We start from the raw sequence: 15,371 nt of genomic DNA on the forward strand, positions 1-15,371 counted from the left end.
ACAAATATATTAGTCTCAGTTCAATTATTGGTTGCCTTAATCATCTCATCTCCCCTAATTATTTGCTAAGATTCCTTCCACTTCAAAGGTCATCACACTTGTGCAGACAAACATTATGATATTCCTTATGAAAGATTTCTTAACCTGGAACTTTTATTTTTGTTCTCCTCTGCCTCATAATCTAATAATTAAATTTCTTCAGTATACCTTTCCTAACAGTGAAGTAATTTTCCTTTGTGAATGAAGCCAACTGGCTTCATTTTTCCAGTCACACTGCTTCATTTTTGAGTTGTATAGAACGAGGTTGCAGAAACTAAAGCTTTTGCTGTTACTAATAACTTTGCACAACTTGTTTTATTTACCTACTACAATACCAAACAATCCTAACCACACACCCAAAACACTCTTGACCTTTTCCTCACCAATAATCCTTCAAACGTACACTGTTAATGTTAGCTGTTCTCTAGGTACCCTCAGATCAAAACTGGTGATCTCTCAATTCTTACAAAGAATCTCTCCCTTTCCAATGGTCATTCTCAACCATATGCAGTTTGCCATTACAGACAGAATGATCTACACGATTTCTATTTTTTTTTCCCCCTTGTTGGCCAAAGTTTTAAATGTTCTGATCCTTATGTTTTCTAAAGCAACGTCAGTGAAATTATTCTTGTAGGGATGAAATCCTTTATTTCTTATTCTGCCCTAAACTTTCATCCTTTATCTAAACCATATTCTTCCATTAAAGGGGATAAAGCTGTTCAAGAAAAGCACATATCATATCGCAATTAGCTTTCATCCATATTTCCAGCTTCACTTTGTACCTACACTAAAGCTAACAACAATTGAAAAAATCATTAATACATCCAAACTTGATTCTGAGATGGCTAAGAGCAGCAAACTGGTTTCTTGTCCAAATGGTAATCAAGCATTCTGGTCTCTTAACAAAGCTATTGGCTGCAACTTCTGTCTTTCTGTTTCATCAGAAAGACAGAAGTTGCAACTTTTTCACCTCTGCTACATACTTAACTTTTTTTTTTTATTAGAAATTTTATACTTTTTTTTTTTTTTTTTTTTTTTTTTTTATGAGAACCCCAAACACGAGAGGTATTATAACCTATAGTACTTAGTACCGTGCTTGGGTTGGAGGTTGAGAAGACGAAAGAAGATATTTGTTGATCTTGAACTTCTGTAGATTGTAATTTTCAGGAAATACGTATGAAGGAAGGTTGTTCCAGAAAATGGCAGTTGAATGAATAAATGAGGAAGATGAAAAGTTGGTTCTGTGGGTTTGAAGTTGGACAGTAAATGGATGTTGGCTGATGGCAGCACGTGTTCGGACTGTTTTGAAAGAGAGAGCGGTAATTATAGAAGCCAATTCAGAAGAACAGTGCCCATGGAAGTATCTGTAGAATAGGCTTGCAGCAGAAACAGTGTGTCTATGAGAAAGCGAGTGGAGAGACTCTGTTAGAGATGAATCATTAATTAACCTAACTGCCCTCTTCTGAATGGAATCAAGATACTTAGCCTTTAGATGTTAAAAATGATATTTTTCATCATCTGAAGATAAAGCTGAATTATTAGCAGCTTACTTTCCCTCTAACTCTTGCATCAATGATCTTGATAATTCCTATTTATGCAAGTTTTTAGCTTGCAGAAGGGTTACTTAAATAGTTACTGCCTGTATTTCTGCATTATTTAAAGCTTTCTTTTCATTTATATATAAAATAAAAATCTTTTATTTCTCTATTAGTTTGGTAGTTACCTTAGCTAAAAATTACTAAAAATTGACTTAGCTAAAAATTATTTTCCTTTAGGTAAATTTAACCCTAACCAATACGGATCTAGAGGTGAATACTAAGATAATAAGCTTTGCTAAGAATCTTAATAGATAATCAACAGTACTTCGAGTTTTCAGTTGTAAAATTAGTCATTATTACAAATATAAACACATTAACGATAATTGCCAACACCTCTATCATCCCGGACTATCCTTTCGAATTATTCCAATTTCCAATACTAATTTAACCACATGGATGCATTAACATTAAACAAAACTTATGAATACTCCAAAATCCTCATCAAATATTTTGCCAGTAAATTACAAATTAAATTTCTTAAGAAATGCCTTGATTATGATGTGAAAAATGTAAAAAAATATCCTTATATCATTCACCAGACCTCATTAGCTATAGTAAAACATGAATTAAAAAAGAGATTTCGCGACAAATACAACTTATGCCAAATCCACTATTACAAATCCTTGTTAAAGAAAAACACATCATGTTGCATGGATTAATTTTATAGAACAAAATAACACACGATTTACCGCCACCCAATACACAGTAAACCAGAGGCACAATAAAAAATGGGACACACTCACAACAGGACACATAAACCCCAACCAACATTAGTTGTGAACCTTTCTTCGACATCCTTCACACCTACACAATTATCTGCACTTGAATATGGGTTAAATATTTCTATTAACAATAATCACTATCCCATTAAAGACAGTATAATAGAGCTCCAAACGAAACTAGAAAACCACCGTGATGAGAATAGATTAATGAAACAAATAGGATCATAAATTCAAATATCAAAACACGTCCCAACATGAATACACAACAGTTAATGAGCCATCAAAAATTCCGGAAAGACACGACATCATCATTCAGAAAGGTGACAATAGTAATTCTAGACAAATCTACATACATACATCAAAAAAATCCAAACTAGAGATTCTTTCTGATGAGGACACCTATAAAATAGATAACGCATATACAATCACTAGACTAAAAAATCAATCCGACAATTTTCTTAGATGACTTAGAGCTCAAAAAGAAATTGATCTATACACCTTATAAAACATAGGTATTCAAAACACCATTCTACCACATATTAGCATTAGCATTAGTAGAGGCATTTGATGCAAGAAAGCAAGCTTATGCAGCATCAGCCAAAAAAAAAAAAAAAAAACTCACTTCCACTTCACCCCTCTGTTCGTTCAAAATACCTGTCCAGCTGAGCCTTAAACTTGTTTAGGCTATCAACCTCCACCACAAGGGATGGGAGTCTGTTCCACCAACCAACCACCCGCTGGCTAAAGGCAAATTTCCGCACGTCTATCCTACATCTGTCTTTCCTCAATTTGAATTTATGCCCTCTCAGGTGATTTTTCTGAGCTAGAGGAAGAATCCCATCAGCATTGAGCATGCTTAAACCATTCAAGGCTTTATACACCTCGCTGATCAGATCACCTCGCTGGTGCCTAGTCTCCAGACACTGTAATTTGTAAAACTTAAGCCTTTCTTCGTAAGAGCACCCCTTTGTTCCATTCACTAATCTTGTTGCCCTTCTCTGTACTCGTTCCAGCAGCTCTACATCCTTCTTTAAATGAGGCCTCCAGACCTGTATACAGTACTCTAGGTGTGGCCTGACCATTGCCTTATACAATGGAATAATCACCTCCTTATCCCTGCTGGAAAAATTCCTGTATATCATTGACAATACTCCATGAGCTACTCTTGCAGCCCGTCTGCACTGCCCAGAGAACTTCATATCTGCCTGCACAACCACCCCCAAGTCCCTTTCATTCTCTACCACTGTCAGTGTAGTACCACAGAGTTGATACATTGCTCTGGGGTTGCTGTTTCCCATGTGTAGTACTTTACATTTGTCAATGTTAAACTTCATTTGCCACCTCTCAGCCCATCTGCTCAACCTTTCCAGATCCTGTTGCAGCAGCATAGTGTCAGTAGTGTCCTTGACAACCCTGCCAACCTTTGTATCATCTGCAAACTTGGACATTAAGCTTGATATACCATCATCAATATCATTTATAAATACAGAAACCAATAATGGACCCAGCCCTGAGGGACTCCACTAATAACATTAGTCCATGATGAGCAGTGTCCATTGATTACCACTCTCGGTCTTCTCCCCCTCAACCACCCCTTTATCCATAGCAGCAATTTGCCTCCAATGTCACACTGCTCCAATTTGTGTAGCAGTCTTCCATGTGCAACAGTATCAAAAGCCTTTCTAAGATCCAAGTATATAATATCAAAGTTATTCCCTGCATCCAGTTCTTTTGTGACTGCATCATAGTATCCAATCAAATTGGTCAGGCAAGACTTCCCCTTAACAAAACCATGCTGTGTCTGAGCTATAACTGAAGTCTTGTCTAAATGATCCTGCAGTGCTTCTTTAACCAGTGCCTCCATTAATTTTCCTGGAACAGAAGTTAAGCTCACAGGTCTATAATTACTTGTGTCAGCCTTTGATCCTCCTTTGTGAATTGGGGTCACATTTGCACATTTCCAGTCTATGGGTACCTCCCCTGAGTCCAAGGAAGCTCTCATAATTATGGCTAAGGGTTTGCTTACTTCCTTTGCTGCCTCCTTTAATATAACTGGATAGATCCCATCCACCCCGGGTGCCTTTCTTGTGTTTATCTTCAGCAGTTTCTCCTCCACTTTACTCCCAGTTATTTCAAGATTCTGTAGCTTACTGCTAGAGTTGAATACACCTCTGGCATTCCCCTTGCTGAATAACTCCTCATGTGTGAATGTCATTGCAAAATATTCATTTAGTTTGTTAGCTACCTGAGCAGGATCATCAACAGTTGACCCATCAATATCAAGTAGACCAATCTGATTCATCCCCTTCCTTCTAGAGTTTACATAAGTAAAGAACTCTTTGCTGTTTTTCTTTGCATCCCTTGCCAAAGATTTCTCGTAATCTGCCTTCGCCTGCCTAACCTCCTTTGTAACTTGCTTGCATATCAACTTGTATCTATCATAGGCTTCTGTGTCATGTGTTAATTTGTAAGTATCCCATGCATTTTTCTTCTCTGCCATATGCCTCATTAGTTCATCTGACATCCATTTTGGCCTAAACCTTGAACAATATTTCTTAGTTGGTATGTAAAGCCTAGTAGCTTCCAAGATAAGTTCTTTGAATGCTTCCCATTTTGAATTTGCTGTTGGTAACATCATCAGTTGGTCCCTCTGTATAGAATTTAAATACTGTCTCAGTCCATCGTAGTCGCCTTTACGGAAGCAATAACCCTTCCCTTTACCCCTAATGGTAGTTACCTCTTTCAGTAAATCCCACTTCAGCACACTGTGATCACTGCCACCTAGTGGTTCATTTATCTGCAGATTCTTAATGCATAAAGAATCACTGCTGATAATCAAATCAAGAGTATTCCTCCCTCTAGTTGCCTCCCGAACATGCTGATGTAGAAAACAATCATCCAATAAATCCACAAAAGCCCTGCTAGTGTGTGAGTAACCAGCCCCCAAATTCCAGTCAATATCTGGGAAATTAAAATCTCCCATTATAAGACTCTCTGATTTACTAACCCACTCTATTTCCCTGTACAGTTCCTTATTATACTCATCAGAGTCATTAGGCCTATAGCACACTCCTACTCTCAATTTTGATCTGCCAATGCTTATGTCACACCAAACTGACTCAACACTGCACTGTCCAGCGATGTCGACTGGCTTCACTTCCTTGGTTTTTATGTGTTTCTTAACTAATAGCATAACCCCTCCCCCCTTCCTATCCTGTCTATCCTTTCTGTAGACGTTGTACTCCCCAAATTGCAGTTCTGCATCCCTTATATCTGTGTGACACCACGTCTCTGATATCCCAACAATATCTGCCTTTGATGTTTTGAGCAATACCTCAAATTCATCAAATTTATTTACTAAACTCCTAGCATTGGTGTACACGCAAGTATACCTGCACCTGTTTCTATTCTTAGCTACCCTAACACAACCCATGTGTTTACTTGTACCGCAACAAGATGCGTGGTATTTCAGAGACTGCTGGGAGCAATGGCTCCCAGCAGTCTCTGAAATACCACGCATCATGTTTTTCAGGCTTCTGCTCATTCTAATAGAAGCAGTGCAAGAATCTCTTTCACCTCTGCCAGTGGCTACTGTCAATCTATTGGTCTTTGTCTCCCCCCAAGCTAGCAGTTTTCCGACCCACCTAACACTGCCTCGATAGCATCAGCAAATATTCTTGCACCCTTTCTATTTAAGTGTATCCCATCCCTGTAGAAGCAATCTCTCCTGTTAACAAGTACAGTCCAGGCTGAAAAAAATTCTACCCCTCGAGCCTTGCACAATCTTTCCAGGGCCGAATTGATCGACAAGGCTCTCATCTTATACTCCCTCCTATCGTGTCTGGGCAGAATTGCAGACACTTTCAAATTCAACCCTAATTCTCGGCTTTTGTTCAACAGTGACCTGTACTTGTTAAGTAATTCTGCTGGTCTCCTACTCTTAATATTTGGGAAAATATATTTGGGACAATCAAACTACATAAAATAAATCACCCATTACAGCCCATAATTTTATACAAGAAATCAGCTTTTGCCCACTTATCAACTTTTCTTGTAAAAATAATATCACCAATAATCAGATGTTGTTGTTATTTTGGATTTTAGGAGCATTAGCAACTAAGACCATATTGCTCCGGGGATATGCAGTGGTCATTCCCTGACCTTTCCACATCCTCCGTATTTGGTGGATCACGGGTTCGAACCCCGGTCTAATCAAGAAGCGTGTGCTACGCACTGCAGCTCCTGCCCACCTGGCTGCGGAGGCATCCCCCCCCCCCAGTAATGAGATTCTCAGAATTTAGAATACACAATACTAATCAGGCATATGAGAAAATTAACTCCACTAATATATCAGACGGAGACACACTAGCATCTTACGATGTTGTATCACTTTATACTAACGTAAACGTCGATTACACACTACAAAAATTGCAGAAGTTATTGACAATAGACTCTATACTAAAAGATTGTACATCCCTAAACATCAACAGTATTCTAGAATTAACTAGCCTTTTAGTTAGGGTAAAACATTTTCGGTTTGGGGATGAAATATATGAACAAGCATACAGTCTTCCAATGGGTTTGGGCATTTCCGCCCCACTTTCAGAAATTTATCTTGCCACCACTGAAAATCAAATACTTAAACCCTTTCCTTCTAAGATTAAATTATTCATGTGATATGCAGATGATGTATTAATTATAAGCAATAAAACAACCATTAATGAACTCCTACAAAAATTTAATTCCATCCACAACAGACTAAAATATACTTTGGAACTAAAAGAAGATAATAGTACAGTAGACTCTTGATTTTCTGGGATGTATGTTAAAAAGAAATTCCCAGATAATCGATTTCCCGGTTAATCCAAAAATACAGTAAGTCCCCGACCTAATAAGAGATATGTTTCAGGACTTCTTACGTAAGTCGAATTTTATGAAACTCTGGAATGACTAATAAAATATTGCTGCTATATCCCTAATATGCCAAAATTACAAAAACCACATAATATCCTCAGAAGAATGAAGAAAAATAGTTATATATTTTTAATTAGTTCAATTAAAAACTTTATCTGGGGACAGAGGTGGGTGAAATAGCCGGAGTGGCACATAAGAAAAGAAAACATAAAAGGAAGAAAAAATGCGTGTTATTGTACTGTAAAAACTGATACGTATTTCGTAGCCCTGGTTATTATAGTTGACCTTCATTGGTGCCGATCGCTTCACTGCTTCTCGTATTCTCTCTTTCTCCTTTATTGTGTTCACCTTGCCACTGACAAATCTGAATTCTGCACGATACTTGTTAATGTTTGGCCATTTTCATACATCGTTATTATTTTAATTTTCTCGTCCAACTCAATCGCTTTCCTTTTCTTGGTAGATTTACTAGTACCGCTATTACTAATTCTCTTAGTCGGCACCATGATAATGGTCAATTTTAAATTTTCTGAAAACATGCGAACACACATTTTACTAAAGCACATTTCTGGAGGTCACTGCCAAAAAACAATAAAAACAATTTGCACTTTCCGGGTTATTGGGCTTGTCTATAGTGTAACCAATTATAAACGGGTAGTAAACTCAATCTTATACCATTTGCTATAGTACCAATAGCCGGAATTCTGTGGGCTTTTACGTTATTATGGTGAAATGTGTGTACCCTTCACTGAAATCTGGCGCCTCCATAGCCAGGTGGGAAGGAGCAGCAGTGTGTAGCATACGCTTCTTGATTAGACCGGGGTTCGAGCCCGTCACCACCAAATATGGAGGATGCGGAAAGGTCAGGGAATGACCACCACATATCCCGGAGCAATATGGCCTTAGTTGCTAATGCTCCTAAAAAAAAAAAAAAAAACCAAAACCAACCAATTCACTGAAATCTTCAGTCATGTAAGTCTGAATCTACATAAGTTGGGGACTTATTGTATCGAAAAAAGTTCAGCAACCTACGTAAAATGTATGGTGATAGATAAAAAACAAAAAACTTACCATGCACTACTCGCGTGTCCAATACGATGCTTCTGATTATTTTTTATAATGTTGCGTATGGTTTCATTAGAGATTTAAGGGATGCACTGTTTTCAAACTTTTGAATAATTTCAAGTTTTTGTTTAATTGAAAGCACAACTCTTGCGTTTGTGCATCATTTTTGCAATTTCTAAAGAAAAAAAAAATAAAAACACAGTTACTATAAAAAAAATTCCGACATCTCTGACATAAATAACAAAACAAAATTTGTCCTTTTACGATGCGACGGAATACAACAATCGACGTCACGCAGTAAAACAAACTAAACATTTGGTCTTTTTTTTTTTTTGAGCGGCGGTTGCGAAGACAGCGGTGATTGCAAGATAATAGGTAATATTTTTGGGCCACCAACCACGATCTTGATCCCAAACGTGACTTTGAAATAGTATACCACTCACGACACTTTCGCCACCGCCTATGGCTAGAGTCACTTAACATATTAAACAATCCAAAGGCAATAAACCGCCACAAAGGCATATGTCTACACCCCATCCTAGAGACAACCGTTTTAATGCTAGATGATCAGTGGAGTAAAACAGTGCACGTCCATGCAACAACAATAGCAAATGAATAACGTGCCTCACTCAGCTCATTGCACTTATCCGTTGTATTTATATTCAGTTGAAAAAGAGACTCATTAGTCTTGAAAGCTACTGCCTGCTACTTATTATTATATATTTTATTATTACATTAAACTGAATTATCATTATACATATCTATTTTTTCTCAACCATGGACCCCAGTACACCAGGCCCATTCGTTACTATTAGGTACACAAATCTCCCAATGACGGTTTATAATGCCGCTTCTTGATGCTTATTTACGATTTGTGAAATATCTGTTTATACCTATTCTAGTTATTACTTGAATTTTATGATTTCTGGTTTATTTATTTTTTTTTTTTTGTCGTCTTGAAGTGTCCCGGTATATCGCTTCCCAGTTAATCGGATCCCGGTAAATCAAGAGTCTGCTGTATTCGTTTTTTAAATCTGACCATATATAAATTCAATAACAAACACAAAATGCAAACATACAGGAAAATTCCTACATTTTCATTCCCACCATCTCTACAACACAAAAAAAATCAGTATTATACAACCAAATCTACAATGCAATTAAATACAATCATTCACAGGAAGAGTTGACTACAGAACTACTATACCTAGCAAAATCCTTTATAGCTAGAAAACACCTCAAACAGTTAATTCAAGAAACCATATTAGCTGTAAAAGAAAAAATTAATAATTCTTGCATTGATAACATTAGTACTTAACATACACAAAATACAATAGTCACATTTCCATATCATAGCCAACCTCAGCTCCAGAATATTTTTAGAGGGACAAACATTACACTGATTTTTTCATCATACAGTAATACCCCGAAGTTATGCAATAGGTGGGTCCGACGAAAATCGCTTAAGTCGAATTCACGTAAGTCGGGGTACAACTTTTACTTTAGCTAAGAATAGAAACAGGTGCATGTACACTTGCGTGTACACCAATGCTAGGAGTTTAGTAAATAAATTTGATGAATTTGAGGTATTGCTCAAAACATCAAAGGCAGATATTGTTGGGATATCAGAGACGTGGTGTCACACAGATATAAGGAATGCAGAACTGGAATTTGGGGAGTACAATGTGTATAGAAAGGATAGACAGGACAGGAGGGGAGGAGGGGTTATGCTATTAGTTAAAAAACACATAAAATCCAAGGAAGTGAAGCCAGTCGACATTGATGGACAGGGCAGTGTCGAGTCAGTTTGGTGTGACATAAGCATAGGTAAATCAAAATTGAGAGTAGGAGTGTGCTATAGGCCTAATGACTCTGATGAGTATAATAAGATATTGTACAGGGAAATAGAATGGGCCAGTAAATCAGAGAGTCTTATAATGGAGGATTTTAATTTCCCAGATATTGACTGGAATTTGTGGGTTGGTCACTCACACACTAGCAAGGCTTTTGTGGATTTATTGGATGATTGTTTTCTACACCAGCATGTTCGGGAGGCAAATAGAGGGAGTAATACTCTTGATCTGATTATCAGTAGTGATTCTTCATGCATTAGGAATCTGCAGATAAAGGAACCACTGGGTGGCAGTGATCACAGTGTGCTGAAGTGGGATTTACTCAAGGAGGTAACTACCATCAGAGGTAAAGGGAAGGGTTTTTGCTTTCGTAAAGGCGACTATGATGGTCTGAGACAGTATTTAAATTCTATACAGTGGGACCAACTGATGATGTTACCAACAGCAAATTCAAAATGGGAAGCATTCAAGGAACTAATCTTGGAATGCTACCAGGCTTTACATGCCAACCAAGAAATATTGTTCAAGGTTCAGGCCTAAATGTTTGTCAGATGAACTAATGAGACATATGGCAGAGAAGAAAAATGCATGGGATACATACAAATTAATGGGTGACATGGAAGCCTATGATAGATATAAGTTGGTCTGTAACCAAGTCACAAAGGAGATTAGGCAGGCAAAGGCAGATTATAAGAAATCCTTGGCAAAGGATGCAAAGAAAAACAGAAAAGAGTTCTTTACTTATTTAAACTCAAGAAGGAAAGGGATGAATCAGATTGGTCCAATGGATGTTGATGGTTCAACAGTTGAGGATCCAGCTCAGGTGGCTAACAATCTAAACGAGTATTTTGCATCTACATTCACATATGAGGAGTTATTCAGGAAGGGGAATGTCGTAGGTGAAGTAAACATTGGCAGTGAGCTAGATTATTTTCTAATAACTGAGAGAAAAGTGGAGGAGAAATTGTTGAGGATAAACATAAAAAAGGCACCCGGGGTGGATGGGATCTATCCAGTTTATATTAAAGGAGGCAGCAAAGGAAGTAAGCAAACCCCTAGCCATAATTATGAGAGCTTCTTTGGACTCAGGGGAGGTACCGATGGACTGGAGATGTGCAAATGTAACCCCAATTCACAAAGGAGGATCAAAGGCTGACACAACTAATTATAGACCTGTTAGTTTAACTTCGGTTCCAGGAAAATTAATGGAGGCACTGGTTAAAGAAGCACTGCAGGATCATCTGGACAAGAATAGCTCAGACACAGCATGGTTTTGTTAAGGGCAGGTCTTGTCTGACCAATTTGATTGGATACTATGATGTAGTCACAAAAGAACTGGATGCAGGGAATAACTTTGATATTATATATTTGGATCTTAGAAAGGCTTTTGATACTGTTGCACATGGAAGACTGCTGCACAAATTGGAGAAGTGTGGCATTGGAGGCAAATTGCTGCTATGGATAAAGGGATGGTTGAGTGGCAGAAGACAGAGAGTGGTAATCAATGGACACTGGTCAACGTGGACTAATGTTATTAGTGGAGTTCCTCAGGGTTCAGTGTTGGGTCCATTGTTGTTTTCTGTATTTATAAATGATATTGATGATGGTGTATCAGACTTAATGTCCAAGTTTGCAGACGATACCAAGGTTGGCAGGGTTGTTAAGGACACTACTGATACTATGCTGCTGCAACAGGATCTGGAAAGGTTGAGCAGATGGGCTGAGAGATGGCAAATGAAGTTTAACATTGACAAATGTAAAGTACTACATATGGGAAACAGTAACCCCAGATCAATGTATCAACTCTGTGGTACTACGCTGACAGTGGTAGAGAATGAAAAGGACCTGGGGGTAATTGTGCAGGCAGATATGAAGTTCTCTGAGCAGTGCAGACGAGCTGCAAGAGTAGCTCATGGTGTCTTGTCAATGATATACAGGAATTTTTCTAGCAGGGACAGGGATGTGATTATTCCCTTGTATAAGGCATTGGTCAGGCCACACCTTGAGTACTGTATACAGGTCTGGAGGCCTCATTTCAAGAACGATGTAGAGCTGCTGGAACGAGTACAGAGAAGGGCAACAAGATTAGTGAATGGAACAAAGGGTTGCTCTTACGAAGAAAGGCTTAAGTTTTGCAAATTACAGAGCCTGGAGACTAGGCATCGGCGAGGTGATCTGATAGAGGTGTATAAGGCTTTGAATGGCTTGAGCATGCTCAATGCCGATGGGATTCTTCCTCTTGCTCAGAATAATCACCTGAGAGGGCATAAATTCAAATTGAGGAAGGACGGATGTCGGATAGATGTGCGGAAATTTGCCTTTAGCCAGTGGGCAGTTGGTTTGTGGAATAGACTCCCATCGCTTGTTGTTGAAGTTGATAGCCTAAACAAATTTAAGGCTCAGCTGGACAGGTATTTCGAACGAACGGAGGGGTGAAATGGGAGTAGTGGTTGGTTTTTTTTTTTTTTTTTGGCTGATGCTGAATAAGCTTGCTTTCTTGCATCATATGCCTCTACTAATGCTAATGCTAACTTTGCATATAAATTTTGTTTAATTGGGACCAAGGACTAACAAAAACACTAGTTTAGAAGAAAAATATTTAATAAAATTGCAGTTATTTATACATATTAATACAAAATATGTATTAAAAAATAAATGAGTTACGAAAAAAGTTATTTCGATGTTGATGGCTTCATAAAATCTAACAAATTCATCTGACGACACAGCGCCTTCTTTTTTTCACGCAGAATTTCTTCGTAGCAAGCTAATAAATTTTTTTTATTCCTTGCTTTGTAGCTATAACGCTTTCTTCGTTGGAGTCTATGTGTTCTAAAATTTTTAAGCCCTTTTCAATTGAGCTTAGACCTTCTGTCAAACTTGCAATTGTCATGTGCTTTTCTGGTGGAACTGGGTCTGAAGTGTCGGATACTTCAGTGACATTTTGCTCACGCATCTCTATGAGCTCATTCATTGTCAGCTCCTGACTATGTGAATCCAACAGCTCGTTGACATCATCACCATTGACTTCCAAATCTAATTGCCTGGCAAGATTAACAACTTCTTCTATCACATGAGCGACATGATCAGTTTCTGGCGTTGTTTTCGTTTCGTTTTTGAAAAAAAATGAACAAAGTTTCTTCCAGAGACCATTCAATGTTTTTTTTTTTTTTTTTGTGAATTTCATCCCAAGATTCTTCAGTGATTCTTACGGTATCTAAAACATTGAATTGTTTCCAAAAGTCTTTAACAGATATCCCACTATTTTGTCTCATAACTTCATTCAGACGTGCAAACAAACACCTCATGTAGTAAGCCTTGAACGTTTTGATGACTCCCTGGTCCATCGGTTGAAGCAAGCTGGTTGTGTTTGGAGGCAAAAACACAACTTTCACACGTGGGTCGAAATTAATTAGGGTGGCAGGAGGGTGACCGGGTGCATTGTCAATAAGAAGCATTACTTTAAATGGAATCTGTTTAGACTTGCAATAACGTTCGACTTTGGGTATGAAGTGGTGACCAAACCAGTCCTCAAAAACGGAAGCTGTCACCCAAGCTTTATGATTTGACTTCCAAATCACTGGTAAGCTAATTTTAGATATACACCAAACGAAAAAATCAAGAACCGCGTAACTCCGAGTTCGCGTAAGTCGAGGTAGCGTAAGTCGGGGTATTACTGTATAATAAACTAAGTACTTTTTTCAGCAAATACAGAGAAACATATAAATACAATATTCAAGACATAAACAATATAATACACCTTATAAAATGCCAATCTGGATGTAATGCATGCTATATAGGTAGCACCACCACAAAATATGGAACTTTCAGAACAGCAAACACAAGAGCATACTATCATTATAATAGTTTCAAATCAGACCAACCAAGAACTGAACTCAGTCAGCATGTACACTATTTTAATCATGATCCATTAATAGATAACGCAATTACACTAATTAAACTTAAATGGAATTATAAGATATTCCAGTACAAAGCCCTAGCTATAGAATGGTTCTGCCAAAATAGATCATACGAAATTTTAGACACTAAATTACCCACGAATCTATCACCAATATGGCAGCTCACACAAATCAAATTTCCACATGTTTAACGTATTGCATCCTGGGTACTATGATACTATAAATCAACATTTAAAACTCATGTCATTCACCAACTGATGAATGACATCAAAAGCTTCTCATCCAGCTCTTGGTTTTTCAACACGTGAATCTTCTTCATATAATTTTATAAATGACAACCAGGAAAAAGTGGTGCACTTCCTCTTCCTAGAGACATGTTTTTAAATTAATTAATCAATTAAAAATTACTTTCCTTTATGTAAATTTAACCCTAACCAATATGGATCTAGAGGTGAGTACTAAGATAATAAGTTTTGCTAAGAATCTTCTTAGCTAAGATTTTAAAGTTCATTTTAGTAATACAATTAACATTTTAATGCAGGTGTAAATGCAATTTCAAATTTATCATTTCAGTCAATTCGTGCAGTTCTGCTTAATACCAATGCCAAACTGTACGAAGTGACACCGAAGAATTAGTATTATTAGAATTAGTAAAGACGATTATTTATATTAATAAATAGTATTTATAAATGTCTCTTCACTTCCAATACTTGTGCACACTTTTGGTGTAATATCAGGCCCTGCAATTGCAATTCATCTGTTTTCCAGAATCAGCATCTCAACATAATCAATGTTCACACATCCATGATGGCTGTAAGCTGCACATGAGTATGCAGTAGGTTAGCAACTTCTCAATAGATTTCTGAAAACTTGTTGTAGCAATCCTATGCACTCGCACATAAGATCTCTTCCCCATATTATGCACTTAACTTGTGGATGATTTCAGTTGGTTTCGATTTGTCTTCTAACAGACATTTGATGATATGGTGCTGTTCTACAGTCAAAATGACAGAATCTGATGCCATCTTATACAATTTCTATTATCCATGCATGAAAGATATGACTGTACTGTGTCAGGGAATGAAAATAGTGTTTCACCCACATGCCACAAAAAAATAAATAAATAAAGACCAAGTAAACTCTGAACTTGAACTACTCTTGTATATAAGACATTCCGATGTGTACCTAGCTTTAGTATTTTACCCAAATATGTATATATATATATATTTTTTTTTTTAATTAATTAATTTATTTTTTTTTTGT

General features: G+C 37.3%; 1 protein-coding gene across 1 annotated transcript in view; it reads right to left on the bottom strand.

Annotated features, from left to right (window-relative positions):
* The window catches only part of LOC150089209 (apoptotic protease-activating factor 1-like), a 188,646-nt gene that overhangs the window by 133,087 nt on the left and 40,188 nt on the right, over positions 1 to 15,371 (bottom strand). The window lies entirely within an intron of this gene.

This window comes from Mastigoproctus giganteus, chromosome 2 (assembly GCF_048544385.1).
Source record: "Mastigoproctus giganteus isolate SK-2022 chromosome 2, ASM4854438v1, whole genome shotgun sequence".
NCBI classification, from domain to species: domain Eukaryota; kingdom Metazoa; phylum Arthropoda; class Arachnida; order Uropygi; family Thelyphonidae; genus Mastigoproctus; species Mastigoproctus giganteus.